This window comes from Rousettus aegyptiacus, unplaced genomic scaffold (assembly GCF_014176215.1).
Source record: "Rousettus aegyptiacus isolate mRouAeg1 unplaced genomic scaffold, mRouAeg1.p scaffold_m13_p_14, whole genome shotgun sequence".
NCBI classification, from domain to species: Eukaryota; Metazoa; Chordata; class Mammalia; order Chiroptera; family Pteropodidae; genus Rousettus; species Rousettus aegyptiacus.
The window spans coordinates 14,855,251-14,871,629 of NW_023416289.1; the positions used below are offsets into that span (position 1 = coordinate 14,855,251).

At 47.6% G+C, this 16,379-nt stretch overlaps 1 long non-coding RNA gene across 2 annotated transcripts in view; it reads left to right on the forward strand.

Moving 5' to 3' along the window:
• Positions 1-16,379, forward strand: part of LOC107519753 — a 127,734-nt gene that overhangs the window by 18,820 nt on the left and 92,535 nt on the right. For both annotated transcript variants that reach the window (XR_001599167.2, XR_001599169.2), the window contains exon 2: positions 7,798-8,333. This is a non-coding gene — a long non-coding RNA (uncharacterized LOC107519753). The remainder of the gene's footprint in view (positions 1-7,797; positions 8,334-16,379) is intronic.

The following is a 16,379-nucleotide window of genomic DNA, read 5'->3' on the forward strand; positions in this document are numbered from 1 at the left end:
CCCTTCCCTTTCTTCTGGGCAGTTGTTGGGGATGAGGAGGGTGAACAAGAAGTGGGTCCTTGGTGACCCATTTGGTAGGTCCTTGATTTTTATGCTGTGGGGCCAGGCTGGCTGTGGGGTGAGGCCAACACCTAGATGTGAGGTTGCTGGGATGCTGATCACCCCTCTTCCCCCTGGGCAGCGAGGTGCCAATGGAGTTGTGTCTAGTTTTGTGTCTGTCACAGAGGAAGTGGGGAGCTCTGGAGAAAAGGAGCAGGCATGAGTAGGTGCTTCTAGGGACAAGAACTCATAGAGCCCTGGTCTGCAGTCACCTGGGCCCACACCTAGGTGTGTGTGTGTGTGTGCATACAACAGTCTTGCTCGGCCAGGGAGCCACTGTGTTTGGAATAGAGGATGTGGGGTAGAGCCTCGCTCCCTTAGTTAACATCCTTGTGGCCTCAAGCAAATCACATACCTGACCTGAGCATCAGTTCTTTCACTTGGAAGACAGAAATTTGTCAGCTCCTGGGGTAGCGTTCTAGAGAATTCATCCAGCACAGGATTCGAATATCTCAGAACAGCCCAAGGTGACAGTTCTTGGCCAGGAACCCAGGAAGGGGCAGCACTTGCAGAGTCCCTGCTGTGGGTTGGAAACTATCGAGCTCACAATGTATAGGCTCAAGGGTTCTTGAAATTCAGTAGTTCTCAAGAAAGAGTTAGAATAATCACTGAATGTTGACACAGGAGGGTTGGGAAGCCCAGTAGGGTAATCACCTTGTCCCAATTTGGCTGAAACTGCCCTGATTTTAGCACTGATGTCCTGTGCCTCCCACCCCCCAAGTCCTAGGCAAATGGGGGAGAGCTGGATACACCTTACTTGATCTAAAAGATGAGAGGTGGAGTCGGAGACTATCTGGCTCAAAGTCGTGTATATGGCCAGGGTGCTGCAGAGCTGTGAACTCATGGTTTGGGGCAAATATAGAATCCAGTCTGGCTCCAGCTTGAGCAGGATTCATATTCCACACATGAGCATCTAAAGAGGTCAGGTTACCTTGGGCTCATTTAACCTCTTGGTATCTGACTTAACAATTGTTCTCCGTTAACTCTGTTATCTTTAATTTGCAAGAAGGCCACCAATAGGAAACCTCTGGGTACTTTCTCTTTAATGAAACACAATTTGATTACAATCATCAGAGTCCCCTGGCAGACAGCCTTTTCTGGAGAGTTTCAGCCTTCCCCTTCAGCACGATCTCAGCCCTTTGGGGGAGTCCAGAAGAGGCTGCTGAAGTTCCCCACCAGGCAAGGGAGCCCCCAGCCCCCAGCCAGCACATTTGCTATTGCCAGTTGTTGGAGCACCTCCTCTTGTGGACCTTTGTGGCTGAAGGGAAGTTTTGGTAGGTACCTGGACCCACCATGCCAAAAACTTTTGATCAGTGTGGGAAATTTACTTCTTGTTTCAACTGCCAGTAGGCATCGTCTTGGCCAATGTCCAGCCGATCATATATGGGGCCGGGGGGAATTCAGTTGGTTCAGGGTGAAAGGTGAGAACCATGTGGCCAAGTCATAAGAACACATATGTTTATGGGACACTAGAGTGCTTTGGCTTGTGAATATTAAGTGGCTTGGGCAGTGTCATCCACCTTCCAAATAGCCTTACAGGGGAAGGCAAAACCTGGTAGGTAGTGTCCTCTGCACGTCTCTCTAATGGACCTGGTGAGACCGGGTCACATGCTGCCGGGGACAGGGTGGTAATTACTTAGTGGGTATCGTTTGGAGTCTTGTAATCTTGTCGTGGGTAACAACCAAACTTTTATCACTTCGTACCATCCATCTGTTGTCACAAACACCAGAAAATGAAGAACCACCGTCCCCAAATCCTTATTTTCTTCTGCCAACTCACGCTCCTCAGATCTTATTCTTACCTCCATCCTCAAGCTTTCACTTGCCCATGCATCCCCCCCTCCTCCCTGCACTAGCAAGTAAACCACAGCATCGGAACACATCAGCATCGGCAGCTTTCTTCAGACAGGGACTCAGAGTCTCACTGATGGATTCCTGGACCCGATTGTGCCTGATATTATCTTCCTATTCTTGAGCGAGTGACTTAATCTTTCTGAGTTTAGTGTCCATAAATGGGAGATGGGATTAATAACCACCTGTGTGGGTCATGGTGGTGAATGAAGGTGTTGGCACAAGGGAGAGGATCAGGAATTTGTCAGTGGCAAGTAGGCATGGTGAGACTGGAGTTAATTACAGGTCGGCCCTTCGTCAGTTGCATGGTCTTTGGGAAGCTTTTGGCTTCTGCAGGCCTCAGTTTTTCAAACTGTAGAATGAGGGTACATGTAGCACGTACTGCGTAGTGTTGTGATGAGGATGGAAGGACATGCAAGTTCAAGCACTGTGAGCGGTTCCCGACACAGTAAATTTGCGTCCAGTGTCCGTGGTGTGTCTTGGATTGGACAGTGTGATGGTCAGTACGCTACAGACAGCAGCTGCTATTATACTGCCTGTGTTGTGGTCAAGCAGTAAACTTGTTTGGTTGCAGAAATAAAGATGAAAGAGGTGGAGTACTCAAGTGGCCCAGGGTTTAGCTCACAGTGAAAGGCAAGGCCAAGCTTGGATATAGGCTCTGGTTCTTTCTGATTGAGGAGTCAGTTTGGGTCCAGGAGGGTCTTACCTGCACCTGAGAGTGGAGGAAACTTCAGTCCTTCCAGTCACAAGCCGAGTGAGGCACACAGGTTCCGGTCCTCATTATATCATGGACTAGCTATGTGACCTTGAGCAAGTTACTCTCCTTTCTGGTTTACTCTGTCTCCATTTATAACATTGGATTGTCTCTAGGATTCCTAACTTTTCCTCCATGATTTCCTAGATACCATCTCTTTATTTTATTCATACATAATCTTGTTCCAAATCTCCTCTCTGCCTTCCAGCTGGAATGCACATTCCTCAAGGCCAAGCATCCTCCCTTGAGTAGTGGGTGCCTCACACATGTGGGACCATGGACTGGGGTTGTGTGAAATCATAGAAAATATACCTATTGGCCTCTGCCCCTGGTTCACGACACAGAACTCCTAAAATCCTTGTAATTTCCTAAGTGATAGGAAATTAGGATGTCACTAGGAACATCTTCTGTTCTAACATTTGATTTCTGGCTCTGGTTCCTGACAGAGTTCCTAAATTCCTTGGAATTTCCTGTCTTTTTTGTGATAAGGTGACTCTTGGTGGCTCCTGGATAGTTTTGGGATGGGGGCTGCTCACTCGAAAGACGACGAGGCCATGATTAGAAGCTTGGAACTTCCAGCCTCATCACTTATCCTCTGGGGAGGAGTGACAGGCTGGTGATTGAGTTAATGACTGATTAACCGTGCCTACATGGTAAAGCCTTCATAAAAATTTGGAGAACTTCATAGTTGGTGAACACATCTATGTGCTGGGAGGAGGCACACCCCAGCTCCATGGGGACAGAAACTCCCTGTGATCAGGACCCTTCCAGACCTCACTCTAAGTATCTTTTCATCTGGTCACTCATCTGTATTCTTTACAATAAATCAGTAAATGTAAGTGTTTCCTTGAGTCCTGTGAGCCATTCTAATACATAATCGAACCACAGGAACCCCAATTTATAGCCACTTGGTCAGAAGTGCAGGCGACAACCTGGACTTGCTTCTGAAGTGGGGGCAGTTTTGTGGGACTGAGCCCTTAATTTGTGGGATCTGTTGCTAACTCCAGGTAGACAGTGTCAGAACTGAATTGAATTGTAGGACACCCAGCTGGTGTTGATGAATTGCTCGATGTGTGTAAAGCCCCCATACCTCGTGCCAGAAGTGTTGTGCATGTGGTAGTAGTGTGAGAGCCATGGAAGAAAAACACAGGATTGTATTTCCAGCTTAGGCTGCATAGCAGTAAAATCAGGGTCACCTGTGGGGATGAGTGTGGGAAGAGGGGAGCACATGGTTCCACTTCAACTCCCAATTTCTTAGAGGAGAAATATTTTAATTATCGGAAATACCAGATCCACACAAAAGCACATGAAAATAGCTGTTTAAATTCTGCTTATGTTTGGTAATACAAAGAACAGAAAATTTCTTTCAAGATAGATGATAGAAACAAAAGCATGAGCACTTTGCTGTTACTCCCCTCAGGGTGACGCCCACCATCTCATCGCTGGTAGCCTGGCCGGGGCTCCACTCCCTTGTGCGCGTGAGCAGTGTTTGTCCACGCAGACTCCCCTGCCACGGCGCATCTCTTGGTTCACAGTGCTGTCACCCTCCCTCGTTGGTTCCAGCATCCAGCCATAGCTGCCTGCAGTTTCTCTCCTGTACTTGTTTGAAAACAGTGTCAGAGCAAATCTCCTTCATCTTACTGCGAATCCCTCAGGAGCTCCCCATGGTTCTAAGAGTCTCTCTCTCTGCCCCTCTTTCCCTTCTCCCTTCTACGTTTATTCTCACTGGGCTCAGATTTCTTAGGGAAGGTCACACAGGGATCACTTACGCGGCAGAGTCAGATACCAGCCTTGCCTTCAAAAGCGGCGACGCCGAGGCTCACCGGCAGTGACGCACTGCCGCTTGTCTTCCTCTCCCTCCCGCCAAGTGTTTACGAGATGTTGAGCTCATGGGGGAAAGAAGGGAGGAGATATTTGAGAGGAGGTGTTTCGTGATGTGGGGGATTGCCGGAGAATCACAGGACTTGAATTTGATTCTGCCTCTGGCTTGCTGAAGGCCATGAATAAGTCACTTCACCATCTGGGACTTAGTTTCCCCATATGAAAAACTAAGGCATTGAAATAAGGAAATCAGGGAGTCTATTTCAAGCTCTGAAACGAGAGGAGTTGGGACCAGCTCATAAGGCCCTACTTGGAGCCATGTTGTAGTCCAAGTGCTTTATAACACATTCTATTTAATCCTCAGAACAGTACTTTTAAGGAAGGTGTCATTAGCTTTACATTGCAAATGGGGCCACCAGGTTCCAAGCGGTTAATCCCTGCCCAGTGAAAACATTTATAAAGCCAGAGACCAAATCTAGATATTTCTAGCTCTATAACCCATATTTCTAACTCCAGAGATTTTTCTAACTCTACCCTTTCAAATAATGATGACACTTAGGTGTTATTCTCAGGAAAGTTTATTTTTTGCCTCCTTTTGTACAATGTGTTCCATGTCAGGGAGAACTTTTAAAAATTTTCCAGAGGATCTTCGATTTTTGGCAACGTCACATAACTTTTACAGCCTCTTGGCTTCCATCTCTCAGGGATGGCATTTCAAATATGGATGATCACGAAGCGTCTATGGTTTACCATCTTACCCTCATCTGTTTTTATTGGCTGTCACCTTGTCCCTGGCTGCCTGGTGGTCACCAGCTCTGCAGTCTCCCTCCTTCCTCGCTCATCTCTAGAAGTTAAGAGGGGCTGTCCCTCATCCCTAACTGGATGCCCCCATTCTCTTAGCACAGCCAACGGGCTCCATTGGGGCTTTGAAGCTCACTGGCAATTTGGATGTCAGTAGCTGAGAAAATCAGGCTTCATATCTGATGACATTACAAGTCAACTTGTTCTCTTTTCACCCCGGATAGAATTGAAAAGCAGAGTTCTCACCAGGAGACTCCCCCAGAGACATGGGAGATGGTTGGTCCAGCAGCCATAGTGGGTTGGTAGGAGAGCACTGGGCTGGGAATTGGCAAGCTTGGGTTCCAGTTTTGGCTAGGAAGCCTACTAATGGTTGACCTTGGGCTAGGCTCACCCTCTCTTTGTGCTTTAACTCCTGCATGAACAAATGATTGCTCAGCCTAGACGTACTCTGATTTAGGAACCATGCTATCTCAAACACAGGATTAACTTATGGGGATGTTTCTAAACCCCATGCAAACTTCAGGGATGGCCAAGGTTTTTTGAGGGGTGGAGTCAGAAGAGCAAGAAGATGCCCTGGAGACCAGGTGAACAAGTCTGGGCAAAGGCACCAATTCTATTGTAGAACCTGCAGAAGATTCGGGATGCTCAGTCACTGTCCTTGGGTTCCATTGTGCTTGAAGTTCTGTCTCCCAGAAGCTTTGGGGACCTGGTGGGGGAAGCAGGTGCTGGTGATGTGGACAAAGCCAGGCTTCTGGTCATGTGAGTCTTTAGTTTGATGTTTAAGGGAGGCTCTGGGCTCAGTCACTACCACCTGACTTATACCTGTCCTGTTGCCTCAGTTTCCACAGCATCTGTACGTGCCCCTGCACAGTAGGTGTGCAGTAAGAGTCTGTGGAACAAGTCAGTTGGGCAAAAGCCTGTTCCCAAATGTGGGTGTCTCTTCCTATGCCTCCAGGATGGCTTTCTGTGACTCAGAGTTCAGACTGGCTGGAGCAAGAAGGCAGGACTGACAGGCAGGCATGGGTTGGAGCTGGTATGAAGTCAGGCCACCAGCTGTAAGACGGGCTCAGGGCAAGCTTCCAGGTCCAGAGGTTTATTTGAAGACCCAGTAAGAAACCGAGGCAAAAGCTCCATTGTAGGGTTTGGTGACAGAGAAGAGCAGTAGAATCCCTAGAAATAGATGAGTGCATCTAAATATCCACAGAAGAAGTCTCATTTCATTCCCTGGAGAATCCTGCTGTTATGTTTTGACCCAGAGTCTCACGTGTTTCATGCAGTTATTACCACATCGAAGTTTTCTGGGAGACCCCAACTGACAAAGGCATTTGCTGGTTTGTTAGAAAGGGGTCCCTCCTAATCTTGGAAAAATTTGCAGAATGGCTTAGAAATAAACAAGACTGATGTAACTAGGACCTCAGTATGCAGAGGAATTTAATCACATGGGAGCTGGGAATTCTAGAATATGACATCTTACAGGAAATAGTTCTTTAGACAGGAAACTCCATTGTGGATCATCTTTGAAAATGGATGATGTGTTCTGTCAGCTTTCTCTCAGGGTACCTAACAATCTTCACACGCAGAAAGAGCGACTTTAGGTCATGGTTTTCTTTGAATATTTTTCCATTGAATACTTTCTGGCCTGGCTCAGTCCTTTCAAGATCTCATCCTAAAGAAACCATGAAAGGTGTTTTCCTTATAAGGCTTTTTAAAGTGTGACACCAAACCTAGAAGCCACAGAAGAAAATATTAGTAAGTTCAATTGCATTAAAATGGACTTAGTTAAATATACCATAAACAGAAGCAAGAGACAAACATCAGACTGGAAAGATGTTTGCATGGTATGTCAAAGAGGAAGGACTGGATTCTCTAAAGAGAACCTACAAATCAATAAGCGAGGACTGTGTGAGCCCAATAGAAAATAAATAGGCAAAGGCTATAGAGTCCACGGAGAAGGAAGTAAAATTGCTTCTTAGGCATATGAAAAGGTGCTTAGTCTTACTAATAAGAAAATTAAAACTACACAGAAATGATCTTTTTCATTTCTCAGATTGGCAAGGATCAAAAAATTTGAAAATACAGAGACTGTGTGTGTGTGTGTGTGCGCGCGCGCGTGTGCGCGTGCGTGGAGAGAGTGAGAGAGAGCGAGCGAGAGATAGGGATGGGTAGGTTGGTGGTGGCAGTGTAAACTGTTACAGCTTTTATAGTGGCTCAATTTGGTAATACATTTCTCACTCATGGGTTAAAATTGTGGTTGTTACGTCCACAAGTGACAAAGGTTATCCACATAAACTGAAGTTTCCCAAATAGTCTTTCACGAACTAGGTTCTCCTAATACAGCATAGAAGAGTTTTCCGGGGAGGCAGGCTGACAAACACTGACAGGTGTAATGTATAATGAATGTAGTTAGAATGTATCAGAGCTACAAACATTGTCCACGTCTAGCTGATGTGATGTTTGCTGCCCCTCCACAGGAAAAGAAAATCTCTCTCAAACCTCCGCCGTCATTCTCCTCTTGGAAATGTGTTTCAGTCAGAAGTATAAAGGCCAGAGCTTCAAAAATGATTTAAAACCCAGGGGAGCTGCCTGGGGACAGACTCTGCTCTCCTTAGCTGGGACAAGGAGATGGCAGACCCTTCTCTCCCTAAGCTTCCCTGATGTGTGATGAGAGGCCAGAGATACTTCGCAGCATTAATTAGGATCGACGCAGCATTTGGAGAGAATCTGTTCAACAAACACTGCACAGGACACATTTGCACCCGGGGCTCTGGAACTGCTCTATGCCAGTAGCCTGACTCCACATGCCTTGGTGTAATTCTCTGGCAGAACTTCTCCAAAATGTGTGGAAAAATCTGTCTCTCCACCTTCTCCTCCTTCGCTTCAAGGTGAAACAGGTGACTACCCTCATTGCCTCTTCGGGAGCCAGACGAGTGCTAATGATGTGCGCACAGCTGAGCTGGCACCCAGCGGAAACCGCCACGGAGCCTCCAGTCCTTCCAGAAGCAGGCAGGTAAGTAATTACAAACAGGCGAACACACAGTGGGTGTAGCTGGGCCACAGATGGGGTCTGCTGGACCAGCTTCGTGTTTCCTCCTCTGCTGCCCCAGCTCCCCCGGGGGCAGGGCAGCGCAGGGCCAGTTGGCGGACCGACCCCCTTGTCAACTGTTGTTAGTGGACCCGATTCAGCCAGGGAACGTTGTGCCTTCCACCAGTGGCCTTCAGCCTTGGCCGCACATTAAAATCACTGGGGATAGCTTAAAAACAGTGACTAACGCCTGGATCTCACCCCATGGATTTTTATTTTCTGAGATATTTTCAGAGCTCCCTGGGTGATTCTAATGTGTGGCTAAGGTGGAGAACCCGAGATCTGGGATGACTTTATACCCCGGGATACTTCTGCGAGCCAGGCGGGGCCCTGTTAACCATTACTTTGCATGAACTGGAACTGTCCTAGGCAGTCAGGGTTGCATGGTCACCTTGCTTTGATCTTGAGAAACCCTTGAGAATTGTCTCCAAGAGTGTATGATCACAGTTGTTTTGTTTTTGCTTTCTGCGTGGATGCAAACATAGGCACTTTCACAGCATTGCAGCGGACTGTGGGAGCGTGGAACGAATCTGATTTCGAGTCCTGTTCTGTTTCCACCAGTTGTACTTTCTCCCTTCCTGCAGCTCCTCTCCTGCTTCCGAGAAGTGCAGGGGGTGCGTGCTCCAGTCATTTCTGCCCTTTGACACTCCTTTCGTAGCGCCGGCGCATCTCGTATCTGTGTCCACCTTCTCTACAATGCAGCTCTCCCTTCTGCAGCATCTTGGGCAGTGGGGGGAGGGGTGTGGGCAGAAAGCTCTGGATCTAGACCCAGCAATCACTTGTGAGCCTCAGTTTCCTCATCAGGAGGGCATGGAGTGTATACTACGAGACTCAAATGTTGTGGTAGGGGGTCACACGAGACGTGCTCACACATGCTGCTGGGGGCCCACGGGGAAGCAGCGAGCAGAATGCTGCCCCCTCCTCTCTCACTGGGGAAACCGCCTCTTTCATGGGCCATGGTTTTCTCTGCTAATCTCATGTCCATGACAATCTCTTAATCCTCTTAGAAATGACAGATGGTCTTTCCTGCATTGTTTAGAAGGATGGATGCCTATTTCGCACTGACATGACACTTGGAATAAATGACGTTCATTATAAATATTATTTTTTTGCATAAGCTTGTTTCTTGGGCAGTGGAATAAGCAGCTGACAGCATATCTGCCTATTCTACAGATGGAGAAATTGAGGTGCTATATGGCTTAAGATCTCATAGTAGCTAACTCTGAAGGGAAGGAAGGACCATGGCAGTTACCAAGGATCTTGGTGTCAGGTGCTTCCACTACATGCTTTATTTTGCCACAACCCTTCAACAGCGCTACGGAAGAATTGTTATTGCTGTATTTTGGTTGCGGAAACAGACTCAGAGAAGTTGTGTAACTTGGGTAAGACCACAGAGCAAGGCGGCCAGCTGGGCCGCAGTTCTGATTCTGCCTGACTCCAAACTACAGGCAGAGGTAGCCATGCCTGCCAGACCATGAGCATGATATCCAATTCTCTGGAAGTTTCAGAAGAGCGCAGATTGTTTGAGCATATCTTTTGATATCCCCATCCCAGTGAGGACTTTTCAAGGACATCCTGTGGTGAAAACATTTGAGTCAATGGCTTTGTAAGGTGATACCTCCACCATCGCGCTCATCTCATGTCCACAGCATTGGCCTGTGCTCGACCCTGGGGATACAGGATATCTGCGGCATGGTCCTTGCGCTCACAGAGCTTTCAGTCTAGCAGGAGAGGCCGCCTAAGTAGCAGAGAGAGAGATGTGCTAAGGAGGGGTGGGCGGAGAACAGGGTTTGGAGGCTCTCCGGTCCACCAGCAGTGCATATTCAGCATTAACAAATCAGGGAAGACAGCATGGAAGAGATGATTTTTGAATCCAAGTAAAGAGTAAGGTTTAGGTGGATGGGGGAGAAGGAGCAGAGAGAACACGTGCAGATGCATGGACGCACAGGAAGGCGCCGTGTGTTTGAGAAAGGCAAGTCTCCAGGTGCAGGGCAGCGGTGAGGCCGCGGGGCAGCTGACTGTGGTGGATGCAGCTAGTATATTGGTTCTTTGGCTGTCGTTCTCACTCAGTATGCAAAGCCGGAGCAAGGTCCCACAGCCTCATCTCCTTAAATTAGGCTAAAGAGGTGAAACGACTTCATTACTGTTGTTTTGCCAGCTGTCACTTCTCTCATGATCCCTCCTGCTAGATTATCCAAGGAAGATGGCTGTCATACCCGCGCACAGGGCTGCTGCATCGTTCCCTCTGCCAGTCAATGGGGACCCCTCCTCTCAGGCTTCATGAGACCTTTGCTGTATTTTAATGGCTTCCTTAGTAAAAAGTTTACACTCATTAAAAAGGCCATGTTTGAAAATATACATATAGATATATATTTGAAAAATGGGACATATTTAAATTGTTATGCTGTTGTTACAAGCTGAATTTTATTAGCATTTCACCTGTGGTTTGGTGACAGACACAAGCTGGCTTGAAAATCTTTGAAAAGGAATTCTTTGTTGATTAATTTGTTTTTCGTTCTCATGGTTCTGACACTTAGAAGATATTTAAATTGTATTTCACCACTTTGTGCAAAGCCAGTCTGAGTATCAGAGAGCTGCGTAGGCAGAATTTGGATGTTTTTAATGATGCAGTGGTAAAAGTGAAATTTCACAGAATCAAACACGTCTGGAATTGGAAGGATTTCAGTGGTCAAGAGGTCCAATGCTTTAGCTGATGGCTGCTGGGTACTGGCTGCTGGCATTCCAGAGAGATGTAGATTGATTCCTGCTTGGATACCTCCACTGACAGGGAACTCACTACCTTAACAGCTCAGAGCTATTGCTAGTGGGTGTTTTTAATGATATCACACAGGAAGTTCCACAGCCTCCATGTGCTCCAGTTTGGGCTCTAGGGTTAAGATGGTGTAGCCCTGGCCAACATTACTCAGGAGGCTGATTATACCAAGAAAACACAGATTCAGGTACAGAGGAATTATGGGCTGCCCCAAAACACCTTACAGTGACTAGGAGGCCCCTGGAGTCTGCCCTAAGTGACAGATGTGTGAACACATGGGATCCAAGGGCTCAGGAGCAAAAAGCAGACATCTTAGCACAGGGTTTGTCACAAGAGCAGTGTGGTTCATGTAGAAATGTGCAGACCAGATCAGCTTGGAGAGTATCTCCTTCGTTGTCCTTGTTAAGGTCATTGCTGGTCCTCAGGAAGGAAGAGCTAGAGCTCTGTATCATTCATTCAACAAATAATTGCCTCTAAGTTCAAGAGAGTAAATTACAGCGAGGAATTCTCATAGAATGGCCTCGGTCATGCTCACCAAATCTTTTTGCTGTCATCTTAAAGTCCGGAGTGAAAGCTGCCCTTGGAAGGTATTACAGGTGCATTTCTGGACCAAGGAGAATATAAATTGGGCTTTGAGGTGCTGGGTCCAGAGCTAACCATAAGAGAGAAAGCTGTTTTCAGAGTCCCCAAGAGCCACCTAGGATACTTGTGAACCACACAGACATTCAGAAGGTCTGGGGGCTTTGCTCTGCAGTTTTAACAGGCTCCCCAGGAGATGCACGTTTGAGACAGGCTGCCTTTCAGAGTGCTAACAAGGCATGGTGTCCTAGGTGTGCTGCTTGTCAGAAAAGCACTGGGAAAGATGAAAAATGTCGCACTAACGTGACTCGTGTGCAGAGGGGCTTGGGAGCTGTGTGGGCTTGCAGGATTACTCCATCCTGTAAATTGGTTGTGTTGCACACCCCTGCCCTCTGTCTTGTCTTTGGTCTATAGAGAGCTGTAGTGTCTGAGAATCCTCTTTTAAAGGGCTTGACATACTGCCTGGAGTCACCAGAAACAAATGCATCGCTCTTCCCCACTTTGGCCTGCTCTATGCTTGAGAAATCTCATCTTGTGTACTGTACCTTGGGAGTAAACACTGGTCCACAGCTGAGAATATTCATTTCTTGCACCTGACAACCAGGTTTGGCTATTTTTTTTGTAGTGCAATCTGCTCCTCAGATATGGGTCATACAGCTGTGACCTCCAGTGTGCAGAATGCAGTGTCATACAGAACCTTGATTAGCAAGAAGCGTGCCCCACACTCCCCTGAAGCCTAGAGATGGTGTGAGCCAAGTGAACAAAGTTACTGCCCTGAGATGGGCCTTTCTCACTTAAGCTTTTAACATGTCTTGAGGAGAGCAGTACAGAAACCCCCAGCTGAGGTGGGAGCTGTGGACACTGATGTGTGGGCTCATGCCCACTGCAGTGGTGACAGGCGATGTGACAGGCAGTCCTGGGACTCTGCACCTGGCCACACTTTCAACTTGCTTTTCCCTTTGGCTTCCTGGGAACCTGAGCTCTGTATTCCTAGTGAACGTTTAAGACATTCTGTCTGCCTCTCCTAAACTGCATCATGGCTTCGGCATTGGTTGGGTGTTATGGACTGAATGTTTGTGTCCTCCCCAAAATTCATGTGTTGAAATCCTCACCTCCATGCCACGGTATTAGGCAGTGGGGCCTTTGGGAGGTGATGAGGTCATGAAAGTGGAAGTCTTGTAAATGGGATTGGTGCCCTTATAAAAAAAGAGGCCCCAGAGAGCTCCCTCGCCCCTTCTGTATGTGAGAACACACGGAGGAGACAATTATCTATGTACCAGGAAGCAGGCTCTCACCGGACACAGACTCTGCGGGCACCTTGATGTTGATTTCCCAGCTTCCAGAACTGTGAGAAATAAATTTCTTTTGTTATAAGCCATCCAGTCTATAATATTCTGTTATAGCTGCCCAAATGGACTAGATACCTGGTGAACTTGAGCAACTGGCTTCGCTGCTATGAGCCTCAGTGCCCACATCTGCAAGGTGAGGCTGGCCTGCCTCACAGAACATTTGTGAAGGAAGAGTCTTTCAACCCGAATTAACCTCTAGGCAGGGAGAAGAGTGCCAGTGAGGTTGGGGTAGTGGGGCCAGGTTTGTGATCTCATCTGTGTGAGCTGGCTCATTATACAGGATCATCTTTTGTGTCAAGATAATAGTTTCCTTCCCAGTTCTTGGTCTTTGGCAATATCCTCTTTGTCAGTTACAAAGGGGTCCCTGTCACTTCACCATCTTGGAATCTTGGGGCCAATCGGCTACCTGTACCATTGGTTACTCTCTGGTCTGCTGACCTTGGATGGGCTCGGATGAACTCTGACCCAGTGTGACTGCGGTTTGGCTGCTCTGGGCAGCTCAGCAGATCCAGTTGTGCTGGCAGGATGGGGAGCCTCAGGATGCTTCCAGCACAGCACTCGAGTCAGCATTGCTCAACTTTGGCTGCTCCTGAGTGTCACCTGGGGAGCTTTTAAGACTTCCCTGTCACTGAGCTGTACCCAAGAAAATCAGGATATCTGATGGAGTTAGATATTGAAAAGCACCCAGGTGATTCTCGTGAACAGCCAGGGCTGGCAATTCTGTTTCAGGGTGGCTGACAGTCCCTGAGTTTAACCTGAGGAATTGAGCATGGTTATAGTGTGCATGAATCTCAAACCCAACTCTTAGGCTTTGCAGTGAAAAACCAGCACTACCCATCTGAATGGAGGTAGCAAAGGGGAAAACTGTAGGCCGATCATTTAAACTTATATTTCAAAACTTGTTCTGATACACAGGAGTCTAAGTGGAGATTAAAGGGACTGGAATAGATTCTTCTACCTAGTGTGGGCCTTCTTGACCCATGTTAACCTTGCTTTCCTAGCTAAGGGGTCATATGTTGGGCTCGAATTGGCGAGGAGGGGCAAGAGAGGCAGAGAAGGAAAGCAGGGCTGGAAGAACATGGAATGAGGCATGCACCGGCTCACCCTGCCTACGGCTTTGGACAAGGGGTCAGCATTTCCATTAGATTGCTAAAGGGAATGTCTGACAAGGTGTGATGGGTTATTGGGATCCACTGTATAATTTGTGGGACCCAGAGCAAAATGAAAATGGGGAGACCTCTGTAAAAATGATTAAAAATTGCACAGTTGCGACAGCAGATCCCAAGCCAAGTGCAGGCCCCTGCATGACTGCACAGGTCAGTTCAGTGTCCGAGAAGCCAGTCTTGCCTGTTACTTTGGAGTTTCACAGGCTCCCATACTTAGGAGGGAGAGGGGGCTACATCTAGATGAGGCCAAGTCTGGGGAGCAACCTAGTGGTGATTTCTCTCCCCGGTGGAACCACTGGCCAGGATCCTGTCCAAGGAGTATAACATCAATACCTGATGGGGTAGAGGTGAGCAGCAGGATATTTCAGACCATGTCCAGGGGATCGTTTCTTTGGGAAGAAGCTCTGACCAGTATGGGGAGTCTGGAGAACAGGATCTCTCACCTAGAGTGGACAGGGCGATGAACCAAGCAGGACTTAGGTCCAGGGCCAGCAGGCTGAGCCTCAGAGCAGGCATCTGCCCCTGCAGGAAATGGTGTGAAAGGTGGGAACACTGAGGTAGGAGTGAGGGCAAGAGGCCTGGGCGTGTCAGGTGTGAGGGAGGAGCAGGAGGTGACTTCCACATGGCTGTGTCACTAGAGCCAGGGGCCTCTGCTAGGAGGAGCTGGAGGGATACCCATGTAAATCAGAGTGAGACTGGATTTATAGCCGGGTAACGTCAGCAGAGGCAGCTGGGGAGGAGGATGAGAGGACCCCAAACGAAATGCATGATCCCCAGATGGAGATCCACCCATCTCCCACCAGCCTGATCTCCTTTTTCCCTCGCGCAGGACATAGAGCAAGGAAGATCAGGCGCTCAGCACGGCTCTCTTTGACCCACTTGGTGCTCAAGGAATGCAAGGAGGGAAGGCATGGAAAACGGGGGAAACAATGGGCAAGAAACAAACGTGAGCCGAAGTCCTACGGGAGTGATTGCTGAATTGATCTCTTTAGTGGTCACACTGTCACAGACCTTGTCAGTGTCCCTTGGGTCCAGAGTGGTCATTTCTATGCACTTGTTCCTCTGCTTTCACTTCCAACAGCTAGCACCTGTCTCCTTGGAGGGCTGCCTGGGATTTACAGCACCCCTGGACCCCCAGTCCACCGCACCCCCAGGCTCAGGGTACTGCTCATCAAGGACTAAGCCTCCCTGAATGGGGCACTTCTGAAGCTTGTCCTCCCCCAGAGCTTTTCAGATCCTTTGGGGATCTTGTTGAAATGCAGATTCTGATTTAGTAGGTTTAGAGTAGACCTCAAAATACTTTTTAAAAAATTATTAATTTTTAAATTACAGTTGGCATAGGATAATATGTTTCAGGTGTACAACATCGTGATTAGACATTTATATAACTAACAAAGTGATCACCCTGATAAACCTAGTACCCATCTGACACTGTACATAGCTATTATAATATTATTGACTGTATTCCTTATGCTATACTTGACATGCCCATGACTATTTTGTAACAACCAATTTGTACTTATTAATCCCTTCACCTTTTTCACCCAGGTCTCCCAAGCCCCCTCCCATCTGGCAACCATCTAAATGTTCTTTGTATCTATGATTTTGTTTCTGTTTTATTTGTTTATTTTGTTCTTTAGATTCCACATGTAATTGAAATCATAATGGCATTTGTTTTTCTCTGTCTGACTTACTCCAATCAGCACAATACCCTCTAGGTCAGCTGTCCCCTACCTTTGTGGCACCAGGGACTGGTACTCTTAATAAAATCTGATGCCTGATGATCTGAGGTAGAGCTGAGGCGGTGATGCTAGTGCTGGGGAGTGGTTGCAAATACAGATGAAGCTTTGCTTGCAAGCCCACCCACTGCTCACCTTCTTCTCTGTGGCCCGGTTCCTAACAGGCCGTAGACCGGTATTGGTCTATGGCCCAGGGGTTGGGGATGCCCATTATAGCTCTATCCATGTTGTTGCAGCTGGCAAGATTTTATTCTTTTTTACAGCTGAATGCTATTCCATTATATATGCACTACCCCTTCTTTATTCATTCATCTATTGATGGACACCCATGTAGCCTTCATATCTTGACTATTGTAAATGATGCT